The sequence below is a fragment of the Oreochromis aureus genome, linkage group 17 (genome assembly GCF_013358895.1).
Source record: "Oreochromis aureus strain Israel breed Guangdong linkage group 17, ZZ_aureus, whole genome shotgun sequence".
NCBI classification, from domain to species: Eukaryota; Metazoa; Chordata; class Actinopteri; order Cichliformes; family Cichlidae; genus Oreochromis; species Oreochromis aureus.
In genome coordinates this window covers 6,769,360-6,786,623 of record NC_052958.1, presented here as the reverse complement: position 1 = coordinate 6,786,623, position 17,264 = coordinate 6,769,360, and the positions used below count along the sequence as shown (strand labels likewise).

At 39.7% G+C, this 17,264-nt stretch overlaps 1 long non-coding RNA gene across 1 annotated transcript; it reads left to right on the top strand.

The window, feature by feature from the left end:
• The first annotated feature begins 7,684 nt into the window (after nt 1–7,684).
• LOC120434095 lies at nt 7,685–15,838 on the top strand. Its single transcript, XR_005608948.1, has 4 exons — nt 7,685–7,718; nt 9,141–9,239; nt 14,125–14,239; nt 14,393–15,838. It is a non-coding gene; the product is annotated as an uncharacterized LOC120434095 (long non-coding RNA).
• Nucleotides 15,839–17,264: the final 1,426 nt, after the last annotated feature.

The following is a 17,264-nucleotide window of genomic DNA, read 5'->3' as shown; positions in this document are numbered from 1 at the left end:
CGGTCGCTGTTGATAGTCTTTTAATAAAGCAGTCAAACTCTTTGGGTTTACTGCGCCAGATTCATTGTGCAGTAATTGGTATGACATCACTCATTTTGTAGGCTTTCATAAGCCAACATAGAATCGCACAGGAAAGGGAAAAAAGACAGCTTTTCTTCACCGATAGGTGACCCAGATCTGATGGCTTTTCCATGTTTAGCCTGTAATGTAAAGATCACATACAGCTCATTATTGCTTCTGTAGAAATCCAGACATCAAGAGCTTGGAACAGTTGTTTCCACTGTTTTTCACTGATTTAATCTTCTAGGTAAAGCCTTGCCGTGACATTATTTTGAGTGCTTTTGGAGTGTAATGTAGTGTTCAGTCTTTAACACTTAATTATTGACTTACTACTAACGTATCTAATCTTTCCATTGTTTTCTTTCATTCTTATTTTCTTTTGAAAGAAAGAAACTGGGTGCCTTTTTACTGCAATCACAGGAAAAAGTGCAGTTAGTCTGCCATCGTATGTTAAACCACATAAAGGACCAGAACACATGTAGAGAGTTTGCAGCTTTGTTTAAGCAGCTCCAAGATCTCAGGTAACATATCTAAAGGTGCAGTTTTGAAGTTTTTTTGCTAACTACTCCCACCCACCTATGTTCTGGGACCCGACAAACTGCTGATGCAAAAGATAGCTTGTCTCAATCTTAAGCTTGAATTATATCAACAAAAAGGAAGCATTTCCTTTTCTTTTGTCAGCACTGAACTCCTTACCAGTATCTACTACACAAGTTTCAAGTTCTTGTTTTTCCATTTTCTTTCTACTTCTTCTGCAGATTACTTAAATAAATATATCAGTGTATGTGCATAATTTTATATTGTGTTATTTTTTTTAAGTTGCTTTCTGTGGTTTTGTCATCAAGTCTTCAAACAACATTTAACATCACCACCTGAGCCAAAAACGGGACCATCCATATCCCTTATATATTCCAAAAATATCACTTATATCAGGGGTGTCAAACTCCAGGCCTCGCGGGCCGGTGTCCTGCAGGTTTTAGATCTCACCCTGGGTCAACACACCTGAATCAAATGATTAGTTCATTACCAGGCCTCTGGAGAACTTCAAGACATGTTGAGGAGGTGATTTAGCCATTTAAATCAGCCATGTTGGATCAAGGACACATCTAAAACCTGCAGGACACCTGTGACTTAGATCCTCAAATGATCACAAATATAAAATCAAATACCCTCCACCCAAAAACAAAGGTAATGAAGGAACTGCAACATTACACTTAGTACAAGTTCATCATTCAGTCTGCAATAATAGACTGAATAGACTTATGATTTTTAATAATAAGTCATGGTTTCCACCTCTTGGAGGTGCTGGAACATGTTCAGTGTCACAAAAATTGTAAAGATGCTACATTATGTGCCATGCCATTAAAGTGCGCTGCTACTGGCTTATCTGTGTATCAATGTGATGCTAAACTGTTACTTGACACCTCAGTATTTCTGTGTTAAATATTGTGTGCGCTCATGTAAAATTTCTCATTCAAAGGAAGAGGAAACTCATAAACTCTGTGACCTTGAACTTCTGATAAAACAGTTCAGGTCCTATTATGTTACCTTATTTATCATAACAGTGGCAGTGCCAAAACACCAAAGCTTGTGCAGACACATGAGCTGGCATTAAGCCTGCAGTGTCAGCTTGCCACCATGACGAAAGCATAAACAAACAAGCCCCATCTACAGGTACCGCATGAAATACTGGAAGAGAACGACCTCTGAATGACAAAAAGCACATATAAGCCCTTCACTGTGTCTTCATCCATGGCTCTGAATTATGTATTGCACGAGAGATGATAGTAATTCCACAGCAAGTTGTTATCTTGTCAAACAAGACTCTGTTGTACTTGCTTAACAAGGACAGGCTGTCATGCTAGTGTGATATTCCCCCCGTGCGTGCACAAACACACCCATGTGTTCCTGTCACCCGGCATGCGTTTGCTAAAACTGCAAAAATCAGAGGAGCAAAACAACTTCTATATCTTTAATCCCATAATGGCCTTGTATAAATACTAAGGACACTTACTCACGCAATCTTTCTGCTTGGCAAAACACAGCGTGCAGCCAGCAGTGGAAAAGCCTTCAAACTGAACTATATTAACCACCTGTTCCTGATCCAGCAGCATTAATGGACAAGTGGAAGTCGCGTGTGCTGCCTGTGGTGCAGACATGGTAAAGAAATAGACAGAGGGCGACCCCCCCTCCATTCTCGGGTGCATAAAACAGAGAGTGTCTTGGCACGAGAGAGAGCGCGCTTGGGAGGATTGAGTGTTTATGGGAGAGGGTTGAGGTAAAAGCAGGCGTACAGAGAAAGCACAGATGATGAAAGGTGACGTGAAGGATGAAGCTGCACGCTGAATAAAATTGTTCACCAGACTGGACCTCATTCACACACGTTTAGCTGAGAAGTGAGCTTGGTAAAACACTTAAGCACAGTATCAGCATTTATCTGAATCAAATCCAATATCCCCGTCCATCCCTTTCTCCTGTTAGTCAAAACCATCATAGAAAAAACCCTAAAAATGTTAGTGCAACATGTAATTAGAGCAGAAACAGGTAATAAGAGCTAGAAAGTGACAGATGATGACTGATGAGGCAGTGACTCAGATGTAAGAGCTCAAAATTACTGCTGCAGTAAACGTAACCACCTCAATATATCATTTATACTTTTCACTCTCTGTTTCCTCCCTTCCTTCTTTCATTATACCCAAGCCACAGACGGTGAAGACCAGCTGGCTGGCAGGATCAGTTACACAGCTCATTTGGAAAGAGATGACATCAGGTAAATGCATTCTGCAAATATCCATTACTTTCGTCTACTCTTACCTCCCTTATTCTCTGTCCTTGTAGGTCCTTAAAGAGTCAAGAAATTGATTCTTTAATAACACATCTTGATGTGGAAATATGTAGACTTGTAAGCACATTCATATTTAGTATTAAAGCATCATATATGACTTAATCCTCTTGAGGATATTCAAGGTATGTGGGAGTTTGCCCAAACAGTCAATATGAGTCCTTGGACTTGGAGAGGGCATTCGACTGTGCTGCAGGATGTCATGCAGGTCATGTGGGAAGTGCTCAGGAGTGTAGGTACATCTGGTCTGTTGTTAAGGAGCTTGCTGGCAGTGAGTCAAACCTGTTCCTGGTGGGAGTTTGACTCCACTCGGGCTATTCTTTGTCTCTTTATCTGTTTGTAAAGTTTCTGGAATTCCAGGTGCAGCCAGGCAAAAGAGGGTTTCTGATTTGCTTTCTGTGGATGATGTGGTTCTCCTGGCTTTGTTGGCTGATGGTTTCTAGGTTATACTGGGCCAAGCTTAAGATCGCTTGGGGCAAGGTTGCAGGTTGAGTGTTAAGTCTCTGGGATGAGAATTAGTTCCTCCAAGTCTGAGGCCACGGTTCAGTCGGAAAAGGGTGGATTGGTGCATCACGGGTGGTGATGTCGATGCTGTACCAGTTTTTTGTGGTAAAGACAAAGCTGGGTGTGAAAGCAAAGGGCTCAGTTTACCAGCTGATCTACATTCCTACTCTCATCTATGGCCACAAGTTTTGGGTAATTACTGAAGAATGAAATCACATATACAAGCAATGAAAAGAGACGGAACATTTGGGAGGAGCTCAGAGTTAAGCCGCTACACAACTGTATTGAATGGAGCCAGATGACATGGTTCGGGCGTCTGACTAGGACATCCCTGTGATGCCTCGTAAATGAGGTGTTTCAGGTATGCCCTACATACCTGAAACACCTCATCTCAGAAGGAGACTACAGGCCAGACCTACAATAGCGAAATTAGATCTCTCAGCTGGCTTGAGAAGACCTCAGTGTCTCCCTGGAAGAGTTAAAGGAGATGGCTGTGGAGAGAGCCCCTTTTCTTAGACTGCTGCCCTCAAAACCCAGACCTGGATAAGAAGCAGAAAATCAATGGATGGATGATATTCTATTATATGATAATTATATAATATCTTTAAGATATTAAATAGGAGTAGACTGAAATGCAATAGGACAAATGTCATCTCTTTCTTTGTGATTCTCTTGTTCACCATGCATTATCTAGATTAAGTAAAAATGTGAATTAACAGCCAAGAATGTCCGAACAACGTCCCAGTCTTGGTGGATTTAGAGACGAGGAAATGGTAAGAAGATGGCTAACGCAGCTGGTCTGATAATCAAGATGAGCCCAAACAGGTCGTTCACACTTTTGTTTTTATCTTTCTTACAGTAAATTAGCACTTAGATTACAACTGAAAGAACGTTTTTCTGTTTCTGCTTTTTCATCATAAGCCAAGTCAGCCCATTTCAACACAGGTTTTTGCTGCCAGCTGGACTTCTCCATGGAAACTGAAAATACTCGCTTTCTTCATCTCATACAGACAGGCAACAAAATCAAGGAAAACCCTAAATCTCTACCCCCCCCTTCAGTGAGGGCTGCCATTCATCAACTAGAGTCCTGCACCTACCACATATGGCCACCAAGGGCACTAATGCCACCAGTTGGCAAAAATTAGAGTGTTGCATGAAGATTAACAACAAATGTGATTATTGGACAACCTGATCTATGATCTTGGTCACTCTTTAGATGGGAGTGGGGAACTAATGATTAGTTCATTACCAGGGCTCTGGAGAACTTTAAAAGGCAGGTTTTCTTAATGTCAGAAATCCATAAAAGTCCAAAACTAACAATGCATTAGCCCATCACTTAGGAAGTGCTGACTACTTAAACTTTCTTTTAGGGCTCCAAGGCCAGTTGTTCCTGAAAAAATGTTCATTCTTTCCTTAAAAAGGGCAAACTAGTTTTCAAAAACAGCTGGTAGTAATTCTCAACAATGGTGACTCCAGCAATACCAGGACAATTTTTCAGCTGCCGGTTAATACTCATTTGGTGCCTTAGTATTTATGACAGCAGAACAATAGCTGCGGGAATGAATCAAAATAAACTAGAGGCCCCATGTTTGTTGCAAGAAAAAACTGACCATGCTAAAATGATCAGCACTGTGGCTTGAGGTATTCAGATTTGTTTTGGGCAACAATCGAGCTCTATGGCACAGAGAAACAAGCTTTAGTGGGCTGTGGTTGCGCAGAAAGTAGGCCACGCGTTTCTCTTCAAATTAGTCAAGAGTACAGATTATCATTAGATTTATCTGTGTATATAATGAATTTGAGATTGAATTCATTAGAAGTGACATTTTAATTTCATTTTACATTTTTATCCAATAAGCAAATGGTACTGAGATTCTTTTTGTGTATTACCAGTGTACATAACAGGGAATTTATGTGGACAGAAACCAAAATGACCAAAAGATTTAATTCAAAATTTTCATCAGTGTTTTCCTACTGCACACTTACTGGAAGCAAAAATGTGCAATTATTTTTAATTGCACATTGATTGCACAAGGTTTCTGTGTGGCTCTATTGTATGTTTGACTTTTATGGCTATAACTGATTGGGCTAACTACCCACTGCATCCTTGTTTCGTGACAGACAAACCCCTCTTTTGACCCGAGAGCCTGTGGTTTACAATGTGTGTGCGGGGGGGTGTGTGCTTATGACTCTGCACATCGGTGTTTGCTCCCAAGTGTTTGCCCTATCCAAGTTTCGGTGACATCATTTGTCAAACAAGAGTCCTGCTTGCTCAGACTCCAGGAGTCAGACACAGTAAGTCATATGTTTGTTTTGTTTTTCATCCATGGTAGATAATAGGTTCCCAGTTGTGAGCTGAATTCTACAGACAATAAGATGTTTGAGTTTGAGAGACTCTGTGAGACAGTGTGATTTATACATCTCTTGGGCTACATTATGATCATACAATTCTACCAGCAGGTGTATTAAGGATCCAATAATTCATAGACTGTGTATAAAAGATGGTGATAGCTACTATAACAGTATCTAGTTGTCTGTGAAATGTCATTTTGAACTTGAGTTTTAAAACCATTAGGTTTGTTTTTGTTTGGTTTGTTTGTATTTTTTGGAGCCATAGCCAATCACATTTGGCTGAGAGGGTGGAGTACAAGATGTTCTGCTATTCCTAGCTAACTTGGTGAGCAAGGTTTACTCACAAGCTGCATCACACAAACATGGAAGTCTATTGGGAATGATTCATTTTTGCAACCAGCCTCATGTTGCTGTTTGCATAAAATGTACTTTTGATGTTCCACTGTTGGCATTATTTTTTAACGTGGGAGTTGCCACTTGAAGATTATCGGCATGCAGCTGAGTGAAATCAGCTTGAGCAATTGAACAGAGGTTTTTGGTGCAGCATTGTATTCCTATTTGCAAACAGTTTCACGCTAGCAAGTACTGAATGTTTGTTCCTAGCAACCAGTTGTTACCATTTGGTTGCCAACCAGTCTCTATGCCTGTATGAGTGAAGCCTAAAGTAGCACACAATTGCTCTAGGAAAAACTTACATTTACACTTATTGTGTCAATTGGACTGATAGGTGGAATTTGTAGCCTTTGAACACAGCAAATGCAAAAATCTTTTTAAAAAGTTTATATGCTTAGATGGGTGTATAATCGCTGATCGGTGATTAAGCAGCAGATTTGATCTCCTACATAATTGGTCCAAAAGCAAATACCTCTTTAAATACTAGCACATATTTAAATTAAATGATCTCTTTAAGACTCATTCCTGTAATTATGCTTTTCACAAGCCTCTAATATTTGCTAATAACAAGCCAAAACAAGCCAACACAGTTATCCTCCCACTGTAGTGCTTATTGACTCACCGCACTACCAAAGAGGCAGAGGTGAGGAAAAAATACACAGTGCAGAAAACGGCTGCATGCTCTAAACTGCATGCCTACATGAAAATAAACCCCAAAAGATTAGTTATGAAATGTATGTGTGGATAAGCATCAGTGCTTATCATCAGGCTTCCCTGGGGTAACGTGATAGAAGCAACATTGTGGTGGAAATGTATTGCACTTCTCTCAACTTTCTCAGCTCTTTGATTGCAGTGTAAACACAAATTACACCATTTACGCGTATCTCGCAACACGAGCCAATTCTTCTAAAGACCTGTGCTGCAAATAAGTTGGTAAGGAAATTCATATGCAGCATTTGCCAAACTATTTTTAGTGTTCCAAACAAAAGGAAGCAGAGCGGTAAAAAGGTAAAGCCCGTATAGGATTTTATAGAATTTCCTCTTTTTGTTTCCCTACATGCCAGAATTTGGCACGCAGCAGTATGGGCCACCCTGAAAGAGTGTAAAGCGTGATCCCACTCCTCTTAGGAAAGACTGGGGGATATTCCTGGAGTCTGTGTGAGGTTGAGTGTGTGTGTGTGTGTGTGTGTGTGTGTGTGTGTGTGTGTGTGTGTGTGTGTGTGTGTGTGTGTGTGTGTGTGTGTGTGTGTGTGTGTGTGTGTGTGCAAGCATGCATGTATGCAACCTGTCATAAACGCTGATGAGTGATTGAGTGCATAAGCCTGTTCGCACGCCACATCCCAAACAACCCCACATGCAAGAGTGAGTGCGTGTGTAAGACGCCATTCATCTTAACTGAGTAATTCTGGTAGACAGCAAACAATGCAGTCCTGCTCACACCCTATTAAGCTGTCACGGTGCAACCATTGGTCTTAACTTATAATGTGTATTATGTCGTAGACCATTTTTATTCTTTGTTTTTTTTTTTTTTTGCAGGTGCATTGCTAACACTCTGGCCCACGCACACAAAGTAAGCAAACAGTTTAAAGCATTTACATACCAGCGCATAACGTAAATACACTCACACATGTGCAAATCCTTTGCATACAAACTCCACAGTGCCATCCACCAAATGTTCTGTTCTTTCCTGTGACCTTAGCTGTGAGTTCATTCCACCCTCGCACATATGGAGCCCTGGCACGGACTCAGCTCTCGGCTGCTACCCTGCTACTATCAGCACATTTTTAATTGCCTGGCTTTAGAATATAACAGCCTCTGTGATGACAGCACGCTTGTTTATTTTTATAGGAAACCATAAAGGGCCCCAATAGCCCAGACCTTATAAGGCATATGTATGATGTTTTGCTCCCCAAGTCTTTTATTTTTAGCTGACTGCAAAATAAGTGTAGATGGTGGCAACTAAGTTGCTTCTTGCCTCAGGATATGTCATTGTTATTTAGTTTGTCAGTCAAATGCAAGGAAAATCTTTGTACAGCAGCAAATGTGACCTCTGATCACAGAAGCAATATCAGCAGACCGTAGTGGCTAAATAAAGGTTAATGTCTCACTGTGTGCCATGACTTGGGTTTGAGGTCGCATTTGTCATAAACAAGCAGAATAAAGTGCATTATTGTTCATATCGCCATGGTAGCAAAGCCTAGTGAGACAAATGGGATGAAATTAATCAACGTCTCAGTCTCACAATGTTATCACTGTTAAAAGCCATCTGGTCAGGATCTCTCCTGAGTTTTAAGCAAAAAATTCTTTTTGAAATAGTTTGAGGACCTCACCCAGTTTTTTCAAACTGCATTGCTTCTTACCGCCCAATCTAGCACATCCAGATAATCCTGCATCCCTTTACAGTAAACTGTACTGTACAGTTCTGAGTAATGTCACAAACCACGCAAGTACAGCTGATGACTAGATATCTAAACGCACGCCCGTATCATTTACAGCAGTTTTACTTCTTTGTTTGTTCTGTTGAAAAAAGAACGCAAATTCTGAAAATTGAACAAAGACAAGCTGGAAAGTTGCATTTTTCTAAAATTACAAACTTATTTTGAATTTAATGCCAGTTGTGACATGAATGTGACCAGAACTTGAGCAACCAAACTTGGCACATTGCTACATTTTAGGCTGCTTGAGGTTCTTATCTACATCAGATATTAGGACATTATCACGTTGCCTAGGAAGTACCTAGCAAAAGGTAAAACGTTGTTTTTCAGCAATATATTCACCTTCGTACTATCACTCTATCACTAGTCATACTGAAAGAAAGAAAGATAGTCATACTGAAAGAAAGAAAGATTGATAAGATCAGTTAAATCTTCAAAGCAGACATGAACTCTGTTTCTTATATTCACGAAAAAAGTTACTGAAAATAAAAAAGTAAGCTTTCAACTCACTGTTTCAGCATCACAACAGCTAACTTTAATGTTTGTGTTCATTTAAGATTCAGTGCATCCCTGCAGATGATGCTTGCGTGAAAATGGAACCAACAAGCCTGAATATTAATCCATTCCACAGATATGAACATGACTTCAAATAACAGGTATTGTTCACAATTACATTTAATACACCTTTTCTTAGTAAAATGACTAAAAGTTTGGAAGCAATTTGATTCAAGAGACATTCCCCCCGTCAGTGATAGGATAGATCAGAGACTAACATTTTGCTTAGTAAACACTCTTAGAAAAGAAAATTTAAAAGGAACTGCTGCAGCTTGTGCTTTTGTTACTGTGGTATTGCTATCGTAAAATGGTTTACCAATAGGTACAACATGAGGTTTTGTGCTTTCAAACAATGATTCAGAATTTTAAATACGGGCAGAGTGAAATTTCTGCCCCACCTGGTGTGTGCTGAGAAGTTTTGTGTTGCAATTCGAGCCCATTTCCACTGCCCAAACTGGGTAGTAACTGACCAAAGTTCATGAAGATTGAAGTTCAGTGATCAACTCTGAACTGGACATTAGCCAAGCTGGAAGTGCATCCACCTCTCTTACTTTAATAGAATAGAATAGAATAGAATAGAATTCAACTTTATTGTCATTGCACATGTCACAAGTACAAGGCAACGAAATGCAGTTTGCATCCATCCAGAAAGTGCTTTAGCCATAATATAGATATATTACAAAATATATATTAGCAATAATATAAATATATAGATATGTTACAGAAATGGGTCTGTTATAGTTATGAGGGTACAAAATATGGGTCTATTATGGATTTGTTACAATGTACACGGTATGAAGGTATGTATTAGTTTAATATATTAGTTTTAGCAGCACTTCATGCTGTAAAGTAATGTTGCTTTGGTGTGCTTGTATGTAGTCACAATTTACAGCATCATTTATATATTTTGAATATGAATTGAACTTCAAAGCACTTGCTGATGTCATGTTGATCATAAGGAAAGTTTCCATGGTGAAAAATCACAAATATCGAGTTTGTCCACTCTTGCCTCGTATAACAAAGTCATACTTTATAAATGGAACCTTTAACAGCTCCCAGAGGTGTGGACCAAAGAGGGTGTGACATCACGTGTTGTTCATCAAGGGACAAAGCTTATGGAGAAAAAAAAGAAAAAGAAAAGGAAGATTATGCTTGGCATGCAGTCGATTCTAGTCTGTCTCGTTTTCTTTCTTTCTCCTTTTTTTTTGTATTTTTTTCGTACAAGATGACACAATCATGTAGGAAATTCCCCGGGAACAGCCCTGAAAAACTCTGCTTACCCTTCTACTGTTGATCTTTAAGAAATACTAAATAAATGATGTGTCATCTGTTGCTGTGGAGGAATGCTCATCAAGACCAACCCAGATATATATTTTTTTAAAACTCAGTTTCATAATAAAACTACCGAGTATCTTTCCAAAAAGATGGAACACTCACACACTAAAGCATCCAATGTAAGAGAATGTTCCTTTTACCTTTGTGCAGGAAAGTCCCTTGGCAACAGCATTTGAATTATGAAATACATATCATATGCTCTAAAAGAAATGCAACAGTTCACAAGGCTGTGAGTCATGCATGTGTCAGAATATCAAAGTGGAAGCTCAGTGTCATGTTCTTAGATGTGTTCAGGGATATGACCTTGAAGGGATAACCCCCCGCCCCCCAACTCAAAGAACTTTTTGATCAGACTTGGTGTGCCTGTTCCTGAGTAACCCGGCAAATTGCTGGAGCCAGGGGAAAATGTGAGCAAAGTTCACCCAGCTCTTATCTATAGATGGTTGTGACGGGTTTTCCTCATTATCTCATCATGCGTGTGTTTACAAGTACAGACTGCCGATACTATGTAACCAGCACAGCTTTTCACGTTGTCAGAGTTGTTCAGCAATCAGATAGTAATAAAGGCTAGTATGAACAGTTGAAAAGATCTGCATCCATTTCCTTATAGAAAAAGAAAAACTAGTAGAGTGAGATAGTCCAGTGATACTGGTTCAAACTGCTTTCGAGGGGAGTGTCAGAGGGTGTGATAATATATTGGCACAGAAAATAAGTCAAACATTCGTTTCTTCTAAGTTTTCCTTTCACTTCTTTTGGTTTCAGTCATTTCCCAGTAAACCTGCCAGTCATGTGTATGTGTGTGTTCCATTTAAAATGATGAAATCTGCTATCCAACAAGAAATAATGCAAGATTACTGGATAGAAGATGCAGCTTTATTGTAACAGTCATACTCTTTATATACGCTTTTTTCTTTAAAGTACATTTAGCAGTTATTGTGTGTGGAAGTATTTCACGATGCGCTGCCATCAATCATACGGGATTTTTCTCTGTGAAATAAAAGGGCATGAATGTAAATGCACGTGTTCTGTTCTCAGGTGAGCCCAGGTACAGGCACAGACAGAGGGACAAAGAAACTGGTTAAACTCTTTTTACTATGAATAACAGTTGAAGGGAGAGGGCCAGTGGTTACCAACTGGCAACGGAAGCGATAGCAGGTGGCCGGGCTGGTGGCTGAGTCAAGAGGGCAGGGTGCAGTGGTGAGCATGAGCTTGAGACTATGCTGGAGGCAGAGCAAGTGAAACTGAAGGAAAAAAATGAAGACAAGACAGGCCAGGGCAAGACGCACTTTTCAGGTGTTTTGCTAAGAAGTAAATAACTAGATCAGTGAGTAAGCAGACTATGAGCTGTAAGGGTGGAGGTGTCTCGAGCCAGCCCTCTTTTCTCTTTGTATTTCGCAAGAAAAATTGGAAATATTTGCAGTGGTTTACTGACTAATGTGCAAACACACATAAAAATAACAAGCTGGAAAGTCAATATTTGGTATGACAACCTTTATTCTTCAACACAGCCTGAAAGCTTTCTTGTCATTTGTTTTTAAGTATCTTTGGGAATAGTTCTCCAAGTGTCTTGAAGCACATTCAAACCTCTGCTTTGGATGTTGGCTGCCTTTTGTTCTGTTCTCTGTCAAGATGATCCCACACTCCTTCAAAAATGTTGAGGTCCAGGCTCCGGGGAGGCTAATTCATGACTGATCTTTTCTTCTGTCCCTAGCTGCCGGTCCACGAAGCCAGGGTTTCCATCTTGGTCAACAATATACTTTGACCTTTGCTTGCTTGAGGGTTAGACATCGTTGTTTAAGATCGTCTTCAATTTGCTCGATCCAAGTCTTCTTGGGTGCATCACGCTTGATTCTCCTTGATTCTCCAGTGGGCAGGCCGCTGCTTCAGCAGAAGGCGGTATGGCAGGCGATGGTTGCTCATGCTGCAGACATGGCCAAACCATTGCAGTCCTCGCTTCTGGATCAGCTCTTCCATCAAGGGCTGCTGCTGACATTGACTATATATCGCACTGCTGCTGAGACAGCCATGGAGGGACTCTGTGAGAATCTGACCCAAACAATGCCAACAACAGTACCATGACTGATAGTGTTCCACTGAGGGTTTTTCTTTCCAGGTTTTCTTTGCTTTTACTGCATTAGCAGTGTGTCTGGGATCACTGTTGTGCTGAAAAATGAAGCTGAAATTTCTGTGTTCATAATTCCATCAGTTTTGAAAAGATTCCCAGCACCACTGGCTGAAATTCAGTCCCAAACCATGACGGAGCCTCCACCGTGTTTCACAGATGGTTGTAGACACTCACTGTTACTGTTACCTTACTCCTGTGTCATCCTCTGTACAATTTGAACTAAAAGTTTCAGATTTAGATTCATCCGCACTGATTTTCAGTCCAGTTTTAGTGTAATTTGGCATAACTGAACCTTTTCTTCCTGTTTTCTTCCTTTAAGAAAAGCTTCTTGACAGCTCCTGTAGATAATTTCTTGGATGTGACACATCTCGGTCCTTTTTTAATGCTGGAAATTGCTCAACAAACAAAGTACATTGCTCTGATACAAGGACTGGACTGAAAATGTGAAGTCCTCAAGGAAAGACCTTGAGAAACCCCGGAGAACTATTACTCAAAACCACTTTATCAAAAATGACAAGAATGTCCGGCTCCTTGAAAGCAATAAGTAAAGAAATGAGTGAACCAATTAAAATTGTTCTCATTTTGCTCTGCTGTAGTCACTACAAAACAAAGAAACTGTGCTTGTATAACAGAAAAGACCAGCTCCAGATCAGCACGCATCATCATAACCGTTACGATCTCAATATCAGTGTTGACATTTTGAAAACAAGTCTTGTGAAGTGAGCGTTACCAAAATTGGCCTTTAACATCCCGTAACCCTGACAGTGTAAATATCACCGTGACTTTTATAGTAAATAAAAGTGTAGATTTCATGCTCAGATAGGCTGGTGTTTGTGGCTAAGCTCTGATTTTAAACATGTAACACTGAAATGAAAACTGGTGGTAAGACTGGTGCTTTAAAGTGTGCAGTGCACCATAGCTGGGTGAGGACATCCCGCTCCCTGGTGTGGGGAAAACTACCAACTTTTTCCTCGGCACGGGTTGAAGGTGTTTACCTTTCCTTCGACACTGGATTTTAATCTGTAAGTTAATTAAGAAATGTAATATCCTGGGGGTTCAGCTAAGCACAACCTGAGTACTACAGCCCTATATTTTAGATCGCTCCACTAAATTTTAGGCTTCCTGCTAACTTGACAAATGAACCTGGACTTCATAACCACCACACACTCATAATCACACATTAAGAGCGAAAAGGAGAGAGGGGAACGGCATGCGACCTGAGGATCGCTCCCTATACTTAGTGAACTTCTGGTGTTTTAATGGGCCTGACGTAGTTCCATGCTGCGGTCTGAGGTCTCTCTAACCAGCATCTATTTTCCCTCTGAAACTGAGTTGGAAAAAGCACAGAGCATTTAAACAGGCTAAAAATGTATCTGATGGCAACCACCACTGGCTGAAAATAGCCCTAAAAGGGTATTATTATCATTAATGAGGGATAAATTTGTCGGCTGACTTGCAGTGGAGTCAGGAGCGCTTAAAATTATTCTGGAATTTGCCCACTTCTTTTTTTTTCTTTTCATTTTTAGATGTTTTGGCAAAACTGAGGCATCACTTCTGTCTGAGGAATGGATGGTGTCCCGCTGATTTATTCTCATAAAGTCAGCTTCTCCTGCAGAGCAGAACACATCATACTGTGTAAAGGTAAACTATCAAAATCTTTTTTCAATTTCAGCGCTCGTGCTTTAATAACCGCGCTGACTGCATGCTTTAGCCGACTGACTTAAATAACCTACTCTTCAAATTACATCTGACCTTCTCCCAGCGCAAGTTATATGTTTCATTTTGCTTTCCCAGTGTCCAGGCTGCTGTTGATTTAAGCTAATAGGATTACCCCATCGAGGACACCATCACATCTGGTTGTGATGCACAGTCATAAACTCTTTTTCTTGGTTTGTTTGGAGGAGATGTCATTTCAGACAGCTGCTCTGCCCTTGCCAAAGACATTGTGACCCTACTTTCTTTCTGTCTTTTGAGGAAACTTTAGACTTACATTGAAAAAATTATTCAGGTACAATCCCCATCTCGGCTAAATTTGTTGGCCAGTTGTCCAGTAGGTGAAAAGACTCACCCATATTTCAGTAATGGTATCCATGGAGATTTGCAGCTACTCTGCCAAGAAAGGATGAGAAGATTGCCTGAGCCTTAATTTTTTCTCCAGATTGGGCATGTTGTAATAAAAAACATTGAGAGGAATCAGTGTTTGCTTTTCACGAAGTATATTTTATGTTATCTCATGTAATATATTTATATTGATACAGATTACAGAGCTAGCCAAAAAATAAATAAATTAAAGGCTTTAAAACTGTAATCCTCTAAACATGGGTGACATCAATCTAAGTTATTATCAGCTAGCTAATGCACAATGCAGTGCTTTGTTATGAAGAACAGGTTTGCTTGAAATGTTAGGTAAAAGTTGAGTCCTGCAGTGTGCAACATCTTGGTCTTTTTCATGTACAGTGTTGACTGAATTTCACCACTGCATCTGCCCCATTTTTTCAGTGGATGTGCATGCATTTTCTTCTGTTTTCTGGAACCTGTGTTGGTACGAGTTACAGTATAAAGAAATCCACTCAGAATTTCCAAGATTTTTGGCTAAAATCTTCTTAGATGAAAGCACAGCTGACTGTTTTAGTCCATTTAGATTAGAAAACAACACAAAAAGCACCTCATTAATTTACACTCACTCGCCATCATAGTCATTACATCTCCTAAACTACCTGTTAACCTAACTTTCTAACCAGCCAATCACATTGTAGCAATTTATTTAGGCTTGTAGACAGATGAGAGGAGAGGAGACTGGCCACACTGCTTTAAATTGATACGAAGCCAACAGTAGCTCAAATAACCAGTCATTACAACCAAGGTATGCAGAAGAGCATCTCTGAGAACACAACATACTGAACTTTGAAACAGATGGGCTACAGCAGCAGAAGACCACACTGTGGTCGCAAAGATCCAATCATCTGATATCCTGTACAAACAGCCTCCACAATCATCAGATCTCTTTCCAACAGAAATGTAACAAAGCAACATTCGAAAAAAATTGGAATGTTCCATGTAACAGCAATATCCTGCAAAGTAGAAAATGATTTGTGGCAACGGCACCTCTTAAATGAACTAAAATGTGTTATTTAATGAGCTATTTAAGTCCATGTATGCATTTAGTTGGTGGTTTGATAAAATGTGGGATATATGTTTTTGTAATTCATTTTTCTTTTGTTATAATATTTGTATAAAAACCTTTTTTCAGTGATTTGGAGCACTTTGCTTTGACCTTTTACTGAGTTAGAGCAATTTAAGATCCTTTATTGTAAAGTAAATGTAAAAGTCTGTCTTTTTACATAAAATCTGGATCATGAGAAGACAAGCAGATTTCAGATTTGGAATTTGTTTTGGCATTTACAGAGCTACTTTTGCCTCCATTTTTTTCACCTTCCCATTCACTGATTTATTGGCTGACAAAACCAAAACATTTTCACAGACCAAGAGAGACAATGACATCTTACTGTCAACATTTCCTGTTTGGGATTATTGTTGTTGAACAGTTGTGCGAGCACCTGGTTTGAGGTTGGATAAGACGAGATAGGGAAGCTGTGTCATGTGTGTTCGCCAAACAGTTGCCTCTAGACATATGTGGCTACAAGCACCAACACCCAAGGTTTCCATGGCACCCTGACAGATGGTCAACAAACACGAAAAAAGCCTTCTCTTCTCTTTTTACTCTGTCTTAATTTAGAAGTTTTCCAACACAGTGATTCCTCGTGCCGCTCAAAAGCCTCTCATAAGACCAGGGACGTGTTAGAGGTCAAATCAGTAACCACAGTAAGGCTCTTATTTGTTAATTTCACACATTTTACACATTTGTTGTAGATTCTACTGCAGACTCTTAGATCTTGAATATGCTATAAATTCAATTCAATTCAATTCAATTCAATTTTATTTATATAGCGCCAAATCACAACAAAAGTCGCCTCAAGGCGCTAATGTGTGCAGATCATCAATGCACACATTGATGATCTGTTAAGAGTTGCATAAGTTACTCTTTCTTCTTTTGAGTCTATTAGCCACAGTGATAAACATGTCATGTTTTTTTAATGCTTCATTATGCTGACACAGTTCTTAGTACACCTTTAAGTCTCTTTTGACAACCAAATTAGGTTAAACATGACATAATTTTACACAGGATGTCTTTGCTGTTTCAGCCAATGCCTTACACAGGGTTAGTGGGCTCATGATGATTCATTACAGTGTTTGAATCACACTGTGAAGCAGAGATAAAAGAGGTGTGCAAAACCAAGAGAAAGAGATAAAGAAATACACTCTCCGGCTAATTTATTAGGTACATCTGTTCATCTGCTTATCAAATATCGGTGTATTTAAGCATGTAGAGATAAAAAAAAAAAACTGCTGAAGTTCAAACTGAGCATCAGAATGGTGGGAGAGTTTGACTTAAGCAACTGAATGTGGCATGGTTCTTGCTGCCAGATGGGTTGCTCTGAGTATTTTAGAAATTGCTGACCTGCTGGGGTTTTCCACACAACCATCTCTAGGGTTTACAGAGAATGGCCTGAAAAGAGGAAACTGTTGATGTCAGACATCAGAGAACAATGGCAGAAACTGCTTTGAGCTGATAGGAAGGCATCTTTAATTCAAATAACCTCTCATT